Source organism: Cherax quadricarinatus, chromosome 38 (genome assembly GCF_038502225.1).
Source record: "Cherax quadricarinatus isolate ZL_2023a chromosome 38, ASM3850222v1, whole genome shotgun sequence".
Lineage (NCBI taxonomy): Eukaryota > Metazoa > Arthropoda > Malacostraca > Decapoda > Parastacidae > Cherax > Cherax quadricarinatus.
The window spans coordinates 31,775,135-31,796,795 of record NC_091329.1 but is presented as its reverse complement, the minus strand read 5'-3'; positions in this window follow the sequence as shown (position 1 = coordinate 31,796,795).

Genomic DNA, 21,661 nt, shown 5'->3' with positions numbered 1-21,661 from the left:
CACCACACTACACCCTGGGGACCACACTACACCCTGGGCACCACACTACACCCTGGGCACCACACTACACCCTGGGGACCACACTACACCCTGGGCACCACATTAAACCCTGGGCACCACACTAAACCCTGGGCACCACATTAAACCCTGGGCACCACACTACACCCTGGGCACCACACTACACCCTGGGCACCACACTACACCCTGGGGACCACACTACACCCTGGGCACCACACTACACCCTGGGGACCACTACACCCTGGTCATCACACTACACCCTGGGCACCACACTACACCCTGGGCACCACACTACACCCTGGGCACCACACTACACCCTGGGCACCACACTACACCCTGGGCACCACACTACACCCTGGGCACCACACTACACCCTGGGCACCACACTACACCCTGGGGACCACACTACACCCTGGGCACCACATTAAACCCTGGGCACCACACTACACCCTGGGCACCACACTACACCCTGGGCACCACACTACACCCTGGGGACCACACTACACCCTGGGCACAACATTAAACCCTGGGCACCACACTACACCCTGGGCACCACACTACACCCTGGCCACCACACTACACCCTGGGCACCACACTACACCCTGGGCACCACACTACACCCTGGGCACCACACTACACCCTGGGCACCACACTACACCCTGGGCACCACACTACACCCTGGGCACCACACTACACCCTGGGCACCACACTACACCCTGGGGACCACACTACACCCTGGGCACCACACTACACCCTGGGCACCACACTACACCCTGGGGACCACACTACACCCTGGGCACCACACTACACCCTGGGCACCACACTACACCCTGGGGACCACACTACACCCTGGGCACCACACTACACCCCGGGGACCACACTACACCCTGGGCACCACACTACACCCTGGGCACCACACTACACCCTGGGCACCACACTACACCCTGGGGACCACACTACACCCTGGGCACCACACTACACCCTGGGGACCACACTACACCCTGGGCACCACATTAAACCCTGGGCACCACGCTAAACCCTGGGCACCACATTACACCCTAGGCACCACACTACACCCTGGACACCACACTACACTCTGGGCACCACACTAAACCCTGGGCACCACATTACACCCTGGGCACCACACTACACCCTGGGCACCACACTAAACCCTGGGCACCACACTACACCCTGGACACCACACTACACCATGGGAACACTACACCCTGAGCGCCACACTACACCCTGGGCACCACACTACACCTTGGGCACCATAGTGCACCCTGGGCACCACACTACACACTGGGCACAACACTACACCCTGGGCACAACACTACCCCCTGGGCACCAAACTACACCCTGGGCACCACACTACACCCTGGGCACCACACTACACCATGGGCACCACACTACACCCTGAGCACCACACTACACTTGGGCACCACACTACACCCTGGGCACCACACTACACCCTAGGCACAACACTACACCCTAGGCACAACACTACACCCTGGGCATCACACTACACCCTGGGCACCATCAACACCCTGGGCACCATCAACACCCTGGGCACCATCAACACCCTGGGCACCATCAACACCCTGGGCACCATCAACACCCTGGGCACCATCAACACCCTGGGCACCATCAACACCCTGGGCACCATCAACACCCTGGGCACCATCTACACCCTGGGCACAACACTACTCCCTGGGCACCAAACTACACCCTGGGCACCATAGTACACCCTGGGCACCACACTACACCCTGGGAACCACACTACACCCTGGGAACCACACTACACCCTGGTCACCACACTACACCCTGGGCACCACACTACACCCTAGTCACCACACTACACACTAGGCACCACACTACACCCTATGCACCACACTACACCCTGGGCACCACACTACACTCTGGGCACCACACTACACCCTGGGCACCACACTACACATGGGCACCACACTACACCATAGGCACCACACTACACCCTGGGCACCACACTACACCCTGGGCACCACACTACACCCTGGGCACCACACTACACCCTGGTAACCACGCTACACTTGGGCACAACACTACACCCTTGGCACCACACTACACCCTGGGCACAACACTACACCCTGGGCACCACACTACACCCTGGTAATCATAGTACACCCTGGGCACCACACTACACACTGCGCACCACACTACACCCTGGGCTCCACACTACACCCTGGGCACAACACTACACCCTGGGCACCACACTAAACGCTGGGCACCACACTACACCCTGGGCACCACACTACACCCTGGAAACACTACACCCTGGGCGCCACACTAAACCCTGGGCACCACACTACACCTTGGGCACCATAGTACACCCTGGGCACCACACTACACCCTGGGCACAACACTACACCCTAGGCGCAACATTACACCCTGGGCACCACACTACACCCTGGTAACCATAGTACACCCTGGGCACCACACTACACCCTGTGCACCACACTACACCCTGGGCACCACACTACACCCTGGGCACCATAGTACACCCTGGGCACCACACTACACCCTGGGCACAACACTACACCCTGGGCACCACACTACACCCTGGGCACAACACTACACCCTAGGCGCAACACTACACCCTGGGCACCACACTACACCCTGGTAACCATAGTACACCCTGGGCACCATAGTACACCCTGGGCACCACACTACACCCTGGGCACCACACTACACCCTGGGCACCATAGTACACCCTGGGCACCACACTACACCCTGGGCACAACACTACACACTGTTCACCACACTACACCCTGGGCACCATAGTACACCCTGGGCACCACACTACACCCTGAGCACGACACTACACCCTGGGCACCACACTAAACCCTGGGCACCACACTACACCCTGGTCACCACACTACACCCTGGGCACCACACTACACCCTAGGCACCACACTAGACCCTACGCACCACACTACACCCTACGCACCACACTACACTCTGGGCACCACACTACACCCTGGGCACCACACTACACATTGGGCACCACACTACACCCTAGGCACCACACTACACCCTGGGAACCACACTACACCCTGGGCACAACACTACACCCTGGGCACCACACTATACCCTGGGCACCACACTACACCCTGGTCACCACACTACACTTGGGCACAACACTACACCCTTGGCACCACACTACACCCTGGGCACAACACTACACCCTGGGCACCACACTACACCCTGGTAACCACACTACACTTGGGCACCACACTACACACTGGGCACAACAGTACACCCTGGGCACCACACTACACCCTGGGCACCATAGTACACCCTGGGCACCACACTACACCCTGTGCACCACACTGCACCCTGGGCACCACACTACACCCTGGGCACCATAGTACACCCTGGGCACCACACTACACCCAAGGCACCACACTACACCCTGGGCACCACACTACACTCTGGGCACCACAATACACCCTGGGCACCACACTACACATTGGGCACCACACTACACCCTAGGCACCACACTACACCCTGGGCACCACACTACACATTGTGCACCACACTACACCCTAGGCACCACACTACACCCTTGTCACCACACTACACCCTGGGCACAACACTACACCCTGGGCACAACACTACACCCTGGGCACCAAACTACACCCTGGTAACCACACTACACTTGTGCACCACACTACACACTGGGCACAACACTACACCCTGGGCACCACACTACACCCTGGGCACCATAGTACACCCTGGGCACCACACTACACCCTGTGCACCACACTACACCCTGTGCACCACACTACACCCTGGGAACCACACGACACCCTGGGCACCACACTACACCCTGGGCACCACTCTACACCCTGGGCACCACACTACACCCTAGGCACCACACTACACCCTAGGCACCACACTACACCCTGGGCACCACACTACACCCTTGGCACCACACTACACTCTGGGCACCACACTAAACCCTGGGCACCAAACTACACCCTAGGCACCACACTACACCCTAGGCACCACACTACACCCTGGGCACCACACTACAGCCTGGGCACGGCACTACACCCGGGGCACCACACTTCACCCAAGGCACCACACTACACCCTGGGCACCACACTACACCCTGGGCACCACACTACACCCTAGGCACCACACTACACTTTGGGCACCACACTACACCCTGGGCACCACACTACTCTCTGGGCACCACACTACACCCTGGGCACCACACTACACCCTGTGCACCACACTACACCATTGGCACCACACTACACCCTGGTCACAACACTACACCCTGGGCACCACGCTACACGCTGGTCACCACACTACACTTGGGCACCACACTACACCCTGGGCACCACACTACACACTGGGCACAACACTACACCCTGGGCACAACACTACACCCAGGGCACCACATAACACCCTGGTCACCACACTACACCCTGAGCACCACACTACACCCTGGGCACCACACTACACCCTGCTCACCACACTGTACCCTGGGCTCCACACTACACCCTGGTCACCACACTAAACTTGGGCACCACACTACATCCTGGGCACCACACTACACCCTGGGCAAAACACTACACCATGGGCACCACACTACACCCTGGGCACCACTCTTCACCCTGGGCACAACACTACACCCTGGGCACAACACTACACCCTGGGCACCACACTTCACCCTGGGCACAACACTACACCCTGGCCACAACACTACATTCTGGGCACAACACTACACCCTGGGCACAACACTTCACCATGGGCACAACACTACACCCTGGGCACAACACTACACCCTGGACACCACACTACACCCTGGGCACAACACTACACCCTGGGCACAACACTACACCCTGGGCACAACACTATACCCTGGTCACAACACTATACCCTGGGCACAACACTACACCCTGGGCACCACACTACACCCTGGGCACCACACTACACCCTGGGCACAACACTACACCCTGGTCACCACACTACACCCTGGGCACAACAATACACCCTGGGCACAACACTACACCCTGGGCACAACACTACACCCTGGGCACCACACTACACCCTGGGCACCACACTACACCCTGGGCACCACACTACACCCTGGGAACCACACTACACCCTGGGCACAACACTACACCCTGGGCACCACACTAAACCCTGGGCACCACACTACACCCTGGGCACCACACTACACCCAGGAAACACTACACCCTGGGCGCCACACTAAACCCTGGGCACCACACTACACCTTGGGCACCATAGTACACCCTGGGCACCACACTACACCCTGGGCACAACACTACACCCTAGGCACAACACTACACCCTGGGCACCACACTACACCCTGGTAACCATAGTACACCCTGGGCACCACACTACACCCTGTGCACCACACTACACCCTGGGCACCACACTACACCCTGGGCACCACTCTACACCCTGGGCACCATAGTACACCCTGGGCACCACACTACACCCTGGGCACCACACTACACCCTGGGCACCAGAGTACACCCTGGGCACCACACTACACCCTGGGCACAACACTACACACTGGGCACCACACTACACCCTGGGCACCATAGTACACCCTGGGCACCACACTACACCCTGGGCACGACACTACACCCTGGGCACCACACTAAACCCTGGGCACCACACTACACCCTGGTCACCACACTACACCCTGGGCACCACACTACACCCTAGGCACCACACTAGACCCTACGCACCACACTACACCCTACGCACCACACTACACTCTGGGCACCACACTACACCCTGGGCACCACACTACGCATTGGGCACCACACTATACCCTGGGCACCACACTACACCCTGGGAACCACACTACACCCTGGGCACCACACTACACCCTGGGCACCACACTATACCCTGGGCACCACACTACACCCTGGTCACCACACTACACTTGGGCACAACACTACACCCTTGGCACCACACTACACCCTGGGCACAACACTACACCCTGGGGACAACACTACACCCTGGGCACCACACTACACCCTGGTAACCACACTACACTTGGGCACCACACTACACACTGGGCACAACAGTACACCCTGGGCACCACACTACACCCTGGGCACCATAGTACACCCTGGGCACCACACTACACCCTGTGCACCACACTGCACCCTGGGCACCACACTACACCCTGGGCACCATAGTACACCCTTGGCACCACACTACACCCTAGGCACCACACTACACCCTGGGCACCACACTACACCCTGGGCACCACAATACACCCTGGGCACCACACTACACATTGGGCACCACACTACACCCTAGGCACCACACTACACCCTGGGCATCACACTACACATTGTGCACCACACTACACCCTAGGCACCACACTACACCCTTGTCACCACACTACACCCTGGGCACAACACTACACCCTGGGCACAACACTACACCCTGGGCACAACACTACACCCTGGGCACAACACTACACCCTGGGCACCACACTACACCCTGGGCACCACACTACACCCTGGGAACCACACTACACCCTGGGCACAACACTACACCCTGATCACAACACTACACCATGGGCACCACACTTCACCCTGGGCACAACACTACATCCTGGCCACAACACTACATTCTGGGCACAACACTACACCCTGAGCATAACACTTCACCCTGGGCACAACACTGCACCCTGGGCACAGCACTACACCCTGCGCACCACACTTTACCGTGGGAACAACACTACACCCTGGGCACAACACTACACCCTGGGCACAACACTTCACCCTGGGCACAACAGTACACCCTGGGCACAACACTTCACCCTGGGCACCACACTACACTCTGGGCACAACACTACACCCTGGGCACAACACTACACCCTGCGCACCACACTACACTCTGGGCACAACACTACACCCTGGTCACCACACTACACCCTGGGCACCACACTACACCCTGGGCACAACACTACACCCTGGGCACAACGCTACACCCTGGTCACCACACTACACCCTGGGCACAACACTACACCCTGGGCACAACACTACACTCTGGGCACCACACTACACCCTGGGCACAACACTACACCCTGGGCACAACACTACACCCTGGGCACAACACTACACCCTGGGCACCACACTACACCCTGGGCACCACACTACACCCTGGGCACAACACTACACCCTGGGCACAACACTACACCCTGGACACAACACTCAGGCCATTCGTATAGAAGACAGATATAAAAATTATAGCATCATTCAATAAAATAGTTGTGGTACCACGGGCATGGTATCAAACACTTCCTACTCGGTACTGCCATTAATACCCAGCGTGGTCCAGCAAGTACTTCCTACCCGGTACTGACTATGGAACTGAACTCTCCAGGCTGAGGGACTGACAACCTCAAATTCTACGACTTCAAGGGTGATGGACTGATTACATCGTCTTCACATATCTACTGTTCCTGCTTACTTTCTGTATTCGACTGAAGAAGCCTACTGTGTAGGCGAAACGTTTCGGAATAAAGTTGCCTAACTGTTGCCTTTGTGTCTTAACCACTGCCATTAATACCCAGCGTGGTCCAGCAAGTACTTCCTACCCGGTACTGCCATTAATACCCAGCGTGGTCCAGCAAGTACTTCCTACCCGGTACTGCCATTAATGCCCAGCGTGGTCCAGCAAGTACTTCCTACCCGGTACTGCCATTAATACCCAGCGTGGTCCAGCAAGTACTTCCTACCCGGTACTGCCATTAATACCCAGCGCGGTCCAGCAAGTACTTCCTACCCGGTACTGCCATTAATACCCAGCGTGGTCCAGCAAGTACTTCCTACCCGGTACTGCTATTAATACTCAGCGTGGTCCAGCAAGTACTTCCTACCCGGTACTGCCATTAATACCCAGCGTGGTCCAGCAAGTACTTCCTACCCGGTACTGCCATTAATACCCAGCGTGGTCCAGCAAGTACTTCCTACCCGGTACTGCTATTAATACCCAGCGTGGTCCAGCAAGTACTTCCTACCCGGTACTGCTATTAATACCCAGCGTGGTCCAGCAAGTACTTCCTACCCGGTACTGCTATTAATACCCAGCGTGGTCCAGCAAGTACTTCCTACCCGGTACTGCCATTAATACCCAGCGTGGTCCAGCAAGTACTTCCTACCCGGTACTGCCATTAATACCCAGCGTGGTCCAGCAAGTAATTCCTACCCGGTACTGCTATTAATACCCAGCGTGGTCCAGCAAGTACTACCCAGCAGCAACCATATTTACTGTCGTACACCACTAAAACCAGTCACTGTCATGCACCACTAATACCACAGTCACTGTCATACACCAATAACACCAGTCACTATCATACACCACTAACACCACAGTCACTGTCATACATCACTAACACCAGTCATCATACACCAAAAACACCAGAGCCACTATCATACACCACTAACACCACAGTCACTATCATACACCACTAACACCACAGTCACTATCATACACCACTAACACTACAGTCACTGTCATACATCACTAACACCAGTCATCATACACCAAAAACACCAGAGTCACTATCATACACCACTAACACCACAGACCCTCTCATATATCACTAACACCAGTCACTCTCATACACCAATAACTTCACAGTCACTATCATACACCACTAACACCACAGTCACTGTCATACATCACTAACACCACTCATCATACACCAAAAACACGAGAGCCACTATCATACACCACTAACACTACAGTCACTATCATACACCACTAACACCACAGTCACTATCATACACCACTAACACCACAGTCACTATCATACACCACTAACACCACAGTCACTGTCATACATCACTAACACCAGTCATCATACACCAAAAACACGAGAGCCACTATCATACACCACTAACACCACAGTCACTATCATACACCACTAACACCACAGTCACTATCATACACCACTAACACCACAGTCACTATCATACACCACTAACACCACAGTCACTATCATACACCACTAACACCACAGTCACTGTCATACATCACTAACACCAGTCATCATACACCAAAAACACGAGAGCCACTGTCATACACCACTAACACCACAGTCACTCTCATACACCACTAACACCACAGTCACTATCATACACCACTAACACCACAGTCACTATCATACACCACTAACACTACAGTCACTGTCATACACCACTAACACTACAGTCACTGTCATACATCACTAACACCAGTCATCATACACCAAAAACACCAGAGTCACTATCATACACCACTAACACCACAGTCACTGTCATACATCACTAACACAAGTCATCATACACCAAAAACACGAGAGCCACTATCATACACCACTAACACCACAGTCACTATCATACACCACTAACACCACAGTCACTATCATATACCACTAACACCACAGTCACTATCATACACCACTAACACCACAGTCACTATCATACACCACTAACACCACAGTCACTATCATACACCACTAACACTACAGTCACTGTCATACATCACTAACACCAATCATACACCAAAAACACCTGAGCCACTATCATACACCACTAACACCACAGTCACTATCATACACCACTAGCACCGCAGTCACTGTCATACATCACTAACACCAGTCATCATACACCAAAAAACCAGAGTCACTGTCATACACCACTAACACCACAGTCACTATCATACACCACTAGCACCGCAGTCATTGTCATACATCACTACCACCAGTCATCATACACCAAAAAACCAGAGTCACTATCATACACCACTAACACCACAGTCACTATCATACACCACTAACACCACAGTCACTATCATACACCACTAACACCACAGTCACTATCATACACCACTAGCACCGCAGTCATTGTCATACATCACTAACACCAGTCATCATACACCAAAAAACCAGAGTCACTGTCATACACCACTAACACCACAGTCACTATCATACACCAGTATCACCATAGTAACTGTCATACACCATATTACGAACACAGGTAATGAATGGCCTATGACACCTGGTCGTAATGGGAATATGAGCAAACAAACTCAGCAGTAAACTCTAATGTACATTTTGGCTTCACCCTCTATGTACAGATATGTACACTATGTATAATATGTACAGAATAATAAGTGTACACCATGGGGACAGATGGCAAAGCAGAAGCCAGAGAGAGTGCACCGTACTCAAGCAGCAGGTAGGCAAGTCTGCCAGTGCTTACTGCAAGTAAACCACGTTTGTTCAGCTTTAGTAGACTTGCCTGTGATTGGTCAATAAACTAAGGTACGGATTTAACTACGGGTACCCTATCGATCGTTAAACCTAGTGTCCAGTGTTTACCCTCTGAAACTGTGTATCCTAGTGTCCAGTGTTGACCCTCTGAAACTGTGTATCCTAGTGTCCAGTGTTGACCCTCTGGAACTATGTATTCTAGTATCCAGTGTTGACCCTCTGAAATTATGTACCCTAGTGTCCAGTGTTGACTCTCTGAAACTATGTATCCTAGTATCCAGTGTTGACCCTCTGAAATTATGTACCCTAGTGTCCAGTGTTGACTCTCTGAAACTATGTATCCTAGTATCCAGTGTTGACCCTCTGAAACTATGTATCCTAGTATCCAGTGTTGACCCTCTGAAACTATGTATCCTAGTATCCAGTGTTGACCGTCTGAAATTATGTACCCTAGTGTCCAGTGTTGACTCTCTGAAACTATGTATCCTAGTGTCCAGTGTTGACCCTCTGAAACTATGTATCCTAGTGTCCAGTGTTGACCCTCTGAAACTATGTATCCTAGTGTCCAGTGTTGGCCCTCTGAAACTATGTATCCTAGTGTCCAGTGTTGACTCTCTGAAACTATGTATCCTAGTGTCCAGTGTTGACCCTCTGAAACTATGTATCCTAGTGTCCAGTGTTGACCCTCTGAAACTATGTATCCTAGTGTCCAGTGTTGACCCTCTGAAACTATGTATCCTAGTGTGCAGTGTTGACTCTCTGAAACTATGTATCCTAGTGTCCAGTGTTGACCCTCTGAGACTATGTATCCTAGTATCCAATGCTGACCTTCAGACACTTATGTATCCTAGTTTCCAGTGTTTCCCCTCACACACTAATGTATCCTGGTTGTAGTTTTATCCCGGACTTGTACTTGTACTTGTACTTGTACTTGTACTTGTACTTGTACTTGTACTTGTACTGAGCACTGTTCTCACTTCCTCTCTCTAATTTACATTCACTGTTCATCATCACAAACTGTGTGGCACCTCCACTTTCCCCAGTAATTGGAACTAACTGTTGGAAAATTGGCACTGCTGGAAAATTGGCACTGCTGGAAAATTGGCCCTGCTGGAAAATTGGCACTGCTGGAAAATTGGCCCTGCTGGAAAATTAGCACTGCTGGAAAATTGGCACTGTTGGAAAATTGGCTCTGTTGGAAAATTAGCACTGCTGGAAAATTGGCACTGTTGGAAAATTGGCTCTGTTGGAAAATTGGCCCTGCTGGAAAATTGGCACTGCTGGAAAATTGGCCCTGCTGGAAAATTAGCACTGCTGGAAAATTGGCACTGTTGGAAAATTGGCACTGCTCTACACTAAGCAATATATTCTTTATTTCTATTCAGAGCTTACTGATATTCACTTAATGAGTTTTTATAAGCGAGTATTTGCAATTTACGAGCTCACACGTTTATTTTCCCCCACCATCACATCAGAGGTCGGAAAAGAAGAGTAAATTGGTCGGAGATGAAATACAAGTTGGTACTCCATACACAAGTAGCAATGTCACCCTCACCACAGTCACTACTAGTCATCACCCTCACCACAGTCACTACCAGTCATCACCCTCACCACAGTCACTACCATTAATCACCCTCACCACAGTCACTAACATTCATCACCCTCAACACATTCGCTACCATTCTCCACTCTCACCACAGTCACTACCAGTCATCACCCTCACCACAGTCACTACCAGTCATCACCCTCACCACAGTCACTACCATTCATCACCCTCACCACAGTCACTAACATTCATCACCCTCAACACATTCGCTACCATTCACCACTCTCACCACAGTCACTACCAGTCACCACCCTCACCACAGTCACTACCAGTCATCACCCTCACCACAGTCACTACCAGTCATCACCCTCACCACAGTCACTACCAGTCATCACCCTCACCACAGTCACTACCATTCATCACCCTCACCACAGTCACTACCATTCATCACCCTCACCACAGTCACTACCATTCATCACCCTCACCACAGTCACTACCATTCATCACCCTCACCACAGTCACTACCATTCATCACCCTCACCACAGTCACTACCATTCATCACCCTCACCACAGTCACTACCATTCATCACCCTCACCACAGACACTACCATTCATCACCCTCAACACATTCGCTACCATTCACCACTCTCACCACAGTCACTACCATTCACCACCCTCACCACAGTCACTACCATTCACCACCCTCACCACAGTCACTACCATTCATCACCCTCACCACAGTCACTACCATTCACCACTCTCACCACAGTCACTACCATTCACCATCCTCACCACAGTCACTACCATTCATCACCCTCACCACAGTCACTACCATTCACCACCCTCTCCACAGTCACTACCATTCACCACTCTCACCACAGTCACTACCATTCACCACTCTCACCACAGTCACTACCATTCATCACCCTCACCACAGTCACTACCATTCATCACCCTCACCACAGTCACTACCATTCATCACCCTCACCACAGTCACTACCATTCACCACCCTCTCCACAGTCACTACCATTCACCACTCTCACCACAGTCACTACCATTCACCACCCTCACCACAGTCACAACCATTCACCACTCTCTCCACAGTAACAACCATTCACCACTCTCTCCACAGTCACTACCATTCACCACTCTCTCCACAGTCACTACCATTCACCACTCTCACCACAGTCACTACCATTCACCACCCTCACAACAGTCACTACCATTCACCACCCTCACAACAGTTACTGCCATTCACCACCCTCACCACAGTCACTACCATTCACCACCCTCACAACAGTTACTGCCATTCAACACCCTCACAAAAGTCACTACCATTCACCACCCTCACAACAGTCACTACCATTCACCACCAACACAACAGTTACTGCCATTCAACACCCTCACAAAAGTCACTACCATTCACCACCCTCACAACAGTCACTACCATTCACCACCAACACAACAGTCACTACCATTCACCACCCTCACAACAGTCACTACCATTCACCACCTTCACAACAGTCACTACCATTCACCACCTTCACAATAGTCACTACCATTCACCACCCTCACAACAGTCACTAAAATTCACCACCCTCACAACAGTCACTACCATTCACCACCCTCACAACAGTCACTACAATTCATCACCCTCACAACAGTCACTACCATACATCACCCTCACAAGTCACTACCATTCATCACCCTCACAACAGTCACTACCATTCATCACTCTCAACAGTCACTACCATTCATCACCCACAAAACAGTCACTACCATTCATCACTCTCACAACAGTCACTGCCATTCATCACTTCCACAACAGTCACTACCATTCATCACTCTCACAACAGTCACTACCATTCATCACCCTCACAAGAGTCACTACCATTCTCCACCCTCACAACAGTCACTACCATTCACCACTCTCACCAGTCACTACCATTCACCACTCTCTCCACAGTCACTACCATTCACCACTCTCACCACAGTCACTACCATTCACCACTCTCACCACAGTCACTACCATTCACCACCCTCACAACAGTCACTAACATTCATCACCCTCACAACAATCACTACCATTCACCACCCTAAAAACAGTCACTACCGTTCACCACTCTCACCACAGTCACTACCATTCACCACTCTCACCACAGTAACTACAATTAACCACCCTCACAACAGTCACTACCATTCACCACCCTCAAAACAGTCACTACCATTCATCACCCTCACAACAATCACTACCATTCACCACCCTAAAAACAGTCACTACCGTTCACCACTCTCACCAGTCACTACCATTCACCACTCTCTCCACAGTCACTACCATTCACCACTCTCACCACAGTCACTACCATTCACCACTCTCACCACAGTCACTACCATTCACCACCCTCACAACAGTCACTACCATTCATCACCCTCACAACAATCACTAGATTTCACCACCCTAAAAACAGTCACTACCGTTCACCACTCTCACCACAGTCACTACCATTCACCACTCTCACCACAGTCACTATCATTCACCACTCTCTCCACAGTCACTACCATTCACCACTCTCACCACAGTCACTACCATTCACCACTCTCACCACAGTCACTACCATTCACCAGCCTCACAACAGTCACTACCATTCATCACCCTCACAACAATCACTACCATTCACCACCCTAAAAACAGTCACTACAGTTCACCTCCCTCACAACAGTCACTACCATTCACCACCCTCACAACAGTCACTACAATTCACCACCCTCACAACAGTCACTACCATTCACCACCCTCAAAACAGTCACTACCATTCATCACCCTCACAACAATCACTACCATTCACCACCCTAAAAACAGTCACTACCGTTCACCACTCTCACCAGTCACTACCATTCACCACTCTCTCCACAGTCACTACCATTCACCACTCTCAACGCAGTCACTACCATTCACCACTCTCACCACAGTCACTACCATTCACCACCCTCACAACAGTCACTACCATTCATCACCCTCACAACAATCACTACCATTCACCACCTTCACAACAGTCAACACCATTCATCACCCTCTCAACAGCCACTACCTTTCACCACCCTCACAACAGTCATTACTATTCACCACCCTAAAAACAGTCACTACTATTCACCACTCTCATCACAGTCACTACCATTCACCACTCTCACCACAGTCACTACCATTCGCCTCTCTCACCACAGGCACTACCATTCACCACCCTCACAACAGTCACTACCATTCAAAACTTTCACAACAGTCACTACCATTCATCACCCTCACCACAGTCACTACCATTCACCACCCTCACATCAGTCACTACCGTTCATCACCCTATCAACAGTAACTACCATTCATCACTCTGACCACAGTCACTACCATTCACCATTCTCACAATTATTACCTTTCATCACCCTCACCACAGCCACTACCATTCACCACTCTCACAACAGTCACTACCATTCACCACCTTCACAACAGTCACTACCATTCACCACCTTCACAACAGTCACTACCATTCACCACCCTCACAACAGTCATTACCATTCACCACCCTCACAACAGTCACTACCATTCACCACCCTCACAACAATCACTACCATTCATCACCCTCACAAGAGTCACTACCATTCATCACCCTCACAAAAGTCACTACCATTCATCACCCTCACAACAGTCACTACCATTCATCACTCTCACAACAGTCACTACCATTCATCACCCTCAAAACAGTCACTACCATTCATCACTCTCACAACAGTCACTGCCATTCATCATTTTCACAACAGTCACTACCATTCATCACTCTCACAACAGCCACTACCATTCACCACTCTCACAACAGTCACTACCATTCACCACCTTCACAACAGTCACTACCATTCACCACCTTCACAACAGTCACTACCATTCACCACCCTCACAACAGTCACTACCATCCACCACCCTCACAACAGTCACTACCATTCACCACCCTCACAAGAGTCACTGCCATTCATCACCCTCACAAGAGTCACTACCATTCATCACCCTCACAAGAGTCACTACCATTCATCACCCTCACAACAGTCACTACCATTCATCACTCTCGAAACAGTCACTACCATTCATCACCCTCAAAACAGTCACTACCATTCATCACTTTCACAACAGTCACTGCCATTCACCACTTTCACAACAGTCACTACCATTCATCACTCTCACAACAGCCACTACCATTCACCACTCTCACAACAGTCACTACCATTCACCACCTTCACAACAGTCACTACCATTCACCACCTTCACAACAGTCACTACCATTCACCACCCTCACAACAGTCACTACCATTCACCACTCTCACCACAGTCACTACCATTCACCACTCTCACCAGTCATTACCATTCACCACTCTCACCACAGTCACTACCATTCACCACCCTCACAACAATCACTACCATTCATCACCCTCACAACAATCACTACCATTCACCACCCTAAAAACAGTCACTACCGTTCTCACCACAGTCACTACCATTCACCACTCTCACCACAGTCACTACCATTCACCACTCTCACCACAGTCAGTACCATTCACCACCCTAAAAAAGTCACTACCATTCACCACTCTCTTCACAGTCACTACCATTCACCACTCTCACCACAGTCACTACCATTCACCACTTTCAACACAGACACTACCATTCACCACTCTCACCACAGTCACTACCATTCACCACTCTCACCACAGTCACTACCATTCACCACTCTCACCACAGTCACTACCATACACCACTCTCACCACAGCCACTACCATTCACCACTCTCACCACAGGCGCTACCATTCACCAACCTCACGACAGTCACTACCATTCATCACCCTCACAGCAGTCACTATCATTCATCACCCTCACAATAATCACTACCATTCACCACCTTCACAACAGTCAACACCATTCATCACCCTCACAACAGTCACTGCCATTCATCACCCTCACAACAATCACTACCATTCATCGCCCTAAAAACAGCCACTACCTTTCACCACCCTCACAACAGTCACTACCATTCATCACCCTAAAAGCAGTCAATACCATTCACCACTCTCACCACAGTCACTACCATTCACCACTCTCACCACAGTCACTACCATTCACCACTCTCACCACAGTCACTAACATTCACCACTCTCACCACAGTCACTACCGTTCACCACTCTCACCACAGTCACTACCATTCACCACTCTCACCACAGTCACTACCATTCACCACTCTCACCACAGTCACTACCATTCATCACTCTCACCACAGGCACTACCATTCACCACCCTCACAACAGTCACTACCATTCATCGCCCTAAAAACAGCCACTACCTTTCACCACCCTCACAACAGTCACTACCATTCATCACCCTAAAAGCAGTCAATACCATTCACCACTCTCACCACAGTCACTACCATTCACCACTCTCACCACAGTCACTACCATTCACCACTCTCACCACAGTCACTAACATTCACCACTCTCACCACAGTCACTACCGTTCACCACTCTCACCACAGTCACTACCATTCACCACTCTCACCACAGTCACTACCATTCACCACTCTCACCACAGTCACTACCATTCATCACTCTCACCACAGGCACTACCATTCACCACCCTCACAACAGTCACTACCATTCATCACTCTCACAACAGTCACTACCATTCATCACCCTCACCACAGTCAGTACCATTCATCACTCTCACGACATTCACTACCATTCATCACTCACAACACTCACTACCATTCATCACTCTCGCCACAGTCATAACCATTCATCACTCACCACAGTTACCACCATTCATCATTCTCACCACAGTCACTACCATTCTCTTTCACAACAGTCACTACCATTCATCAGTCTCACAACAGTTACTACCATTCTTCACTGATGTCAGCGTGACAGTGTCAGCGTGCCTCGTTGTGCTCCGGGTTTTCTGGTGTTTTCACGGTCGCTCTTACGTGCTAGAACTTTAATTTGTGTCATCAATCCTATACGATACATCCCTCTAGCGCCTGGAACCAATCTTGGGCGGAAAACATTATATACTGAGTCAAAAAAGGAGAATTAGTGTGCACTACCTAGCAGAGTTTACTGCCAGAGGGGAATCATAGGCCTGTGTCCCGTGTGGAAAAATAATAATAATTGAACTTTGTGTCAGAGGAAAGAAAGTCTCCCTGAAAACATTGAGTATACATAGTGTATAGTGTATACTACAGTGGCTCCCTAGTATATTGATGATAAAGGCTAAAGTGTCATTTGAAAACAGGTGAATTTGTAAATGAAGTGATAAGCCTATAGAGGCTGGTGCCAGAAGTCGCCAGAAACTTACCACAGGTCAGCTGTTTTTAATAATCTTCCTGGCTTGCTAGTGTACTCGCATATAATCTAGTGATACCAGTGAATAGCAGAATACAGTGTTGTAGTAGCAACTAACCAGTATTATAATGGTACTTAGTGGAGTGGAGTGACTTTCATTAGTTTCTTTTTTCTTGAAATACCAGACGTATACTGTGAATTTCATATAACCTGTAGTTACCAGCGGTCGCAATATACACAACGAGAAGCAATTATTACTCCAGAAAAAGCGTCCTTCCTCCAAAATTTGCACCAGTCAACTATAGTGATAATATAGCATTTATTGTGGTGGAGACGAAAAAAAAATAGAAAAGCTAGATACAGCGATTGATAAACAAGGGTTGAGGTCGACCGTTCGTCATTGTAGGAGCTGCCAGCAGTCACCGGCTCTTCAACACGCAAGTTATACTTTTGTATCAATCAAATCACATATTACTCGGGTAGATAATTTCCAGTAGATCCTTCATGTGTTAGCTCAAATCACCGACCAGTATGGTTTAAATAAGTGACCCACTGATCAGATCAGATCGACTGGTCCGAACCCTTGACTGGTCCGAACCCTTGACTGGTTTCAAACGGTTTCGTTGGACAATAAAGCAGACTGTAAACGGATGGGGTTGTAGGCGCCCTTATAAACACAAACATTAAATATATATCAGGAACGTGCACGGTAAGCTGTCCAATATAAAAAAAAACAGTTAGAAACAGAAATACAAATAGCTAGAGCTTCATTTAAGGAGGTTATTAATAGAATATTCAAGAGGTTGCTAGTAGAATTGCAGTAAATCAACCATTCAAATCACTATGAAGCTGTGTGTAGTCTGTGGTCAGTCAAACAAACGGGCTTCCACATGCATAAATTGTCATTTTTGTGGAAATTGGTGTCACGCCCCTTGTGCAGATATCCAAGAACTAGCTACAAGCAGTATTAAAACAGGGAAGTGTTTTTGGGTATGCCCAAATGAGATAAATCTGTGGACTAAAATCACAAGGGTATTAAAAGAGGTCAACATCAAAGCTGCTTTCATAGACAACCTGGAAGCTTTCTACAACAGATGGGAACATAAAAAGTCTGGGCTGAATGGTACTGCCCTTGATACTGGCCATGTAGTCAGAAACTGTAAGGCTGGAGATGATGTCCTGGTAGTCAGTAAATGTGGGGCTGATAGTGCTGTCCTGGGAGACAGTAATGGTGAAGCTGGAGGTGCTGTCCTGGGAGACAGTAATGGTGAAACTGGAGGTGCTGTCCTGGGAGACAGTAATGGTGAATCTGGAGATGCTGTCCTGGGAGACAGTAATGGTGAAGCTGGAGATGCTGTCCTGGGAGACAGTAATGGTGAAGCTGGAGATTTTGTCCAGGTAGTTGGGAATTATACGCAGGAAGGAATACATATAAATGACCTCATAGGGGACAGGAGCCATAGTAGGGAAACAAGTGTAGTCAAAGATAAGATAAAACCAATATTACAAACTAGAAATACCGCAGGAAATAGCAAACAAGAGGACTCCACTAGCAATAGTGAGGATATATTACCAAAAACAACTGGTGGGAGCTCCATTGTTGGTGCTAGGGAGGATAGAAGTAAGACAGGGAAACATGCACCAACAGGGAATACAGTCACAGAAACCCAAGGCAAACGGAAACCAAGCCTGTGCACATACTATGCACTCGGTATCTGCTGGCATGGGAAATCTGGAAAAACAGATGGGACGTGCAACTATGACCACCCTAGAAAATGCCATGCCCATATGACAACAGGAAAATGCAAACTCCCTTCCTGTAAGCTTTTTCACCCTGAACTGTGTACCTCTTCAGTACAGGAAAGACTGTGCTATAACTTAAATTGCCAGGCATACCATCTAAACGGGACAAAAAGATACAAAACATCCAGGCCATGGGAAAACCTGGGTAGCCACAGCCACTCAAGAGGAAGAGGTTTTTTAGTGCCAGGAAGGAAAAAAAACTGGCAGGAAATGGCAGAAATCGTACACCAAATCCAGTCATTCCTGGAGTGGAACCACAGTCGATGGCCTCCACTCCAAACCAACAGATACAGATACTAATGCCGGAAAAAAAATCCCCCCAGTACCAACAATACCACCAGTCCGATAACATTCTTCTTTGCAAATATACAGGGTCAAAAGCCAGCAACAAACAACAAAATACCTTTCATCCGTGGACTGCTTGCAGAGGCAAAGGCAATGTTCGCGGCTTTCACTGAGACCCACATAAAGGATCACTTGGACAACGAAATATGGATCCCAGGTTACAACCTATACAGATGTGACAGAGTGAACAGGCAAAAGGGGGGGGGGGTGGCCTGTACATTGCAGAGTCACTTGTTTGCACAGAACTGCTTAATGCCTCAAATGATGTAGTGGAAGTTTTAGCAGTAAAGGTCGAGAACCAAAACCTAGTCATTGTGGTAGTCTACAAGCCTCCGGATGCAACATCCCAGCAATTCCAGGAACAGCAGTTAAAAATTGACCAATGTCTGGAAAATCTTCCAGCTCCTGCACCAAACATCTTGCTCCTGGGGGATTTCAACTTAAGGCACCTAAAATGGAGGAATATAGCAAATAATATTGTTGCAGTAATAACACCAGGAGGCAGCTCTGATGAAAACTCACACTCACGCGAGCTTTTAAATCTCTGCACAAAATTCAATTTAAACCAGCAAATAATAGAGCCTACTAGACTGGAGAATACACTAGACCTCATCTTCACTAACAATGATGATCTGATAAGAAATGTCACCATATCAAAAACAATATACTCAGATCACAACATAATTGAGGTTCAGACATGTATGCGCGGAGCCCCAGACCGACAAAATGAGATTAGTCACGAGGGAGCATTCACCAAATTCAACTTCAATAACAAAAACATAAAGTGGGACCAAGTAAACCAAGTCCTAACCGATATAAGCTGGGAAGATATACTAAGCAACACAGACCCCAACTTATGCCTAGAACAGATTAACTCGGTGCCACTCGATGTATGCACAAGGCTTATTCCTCTAAGAAAAAGGAGGAGTAGATGTAAAATAGAAAGAGACAGGCGCTCCCTTTACAGGCGACGGAAAAGAATAACAGAGCGGCTAAAAGAGGTCAATATATCTGAAATGCGTAGGGAGACACTGGTCAGAGAAATAGCAAGCATCGAACTTAAGCTAAAAGAATCCTTTAGGAGTCAGGAATCGCGGGAAGAACTAAAAGCCATAAATGAAATCGAAAGAAACCCAAAGTATTTCTTCTCCTATGCCAAATCAAAATCGAGAACAACGTCCAGTATTGGGCCCCTACTTAAACAAGATGGGTCCTACACAGATGACAGCAAGGAAATGAGTGAGCTACTCAAGTCCCAATATGACTCAGTTTTTAGCA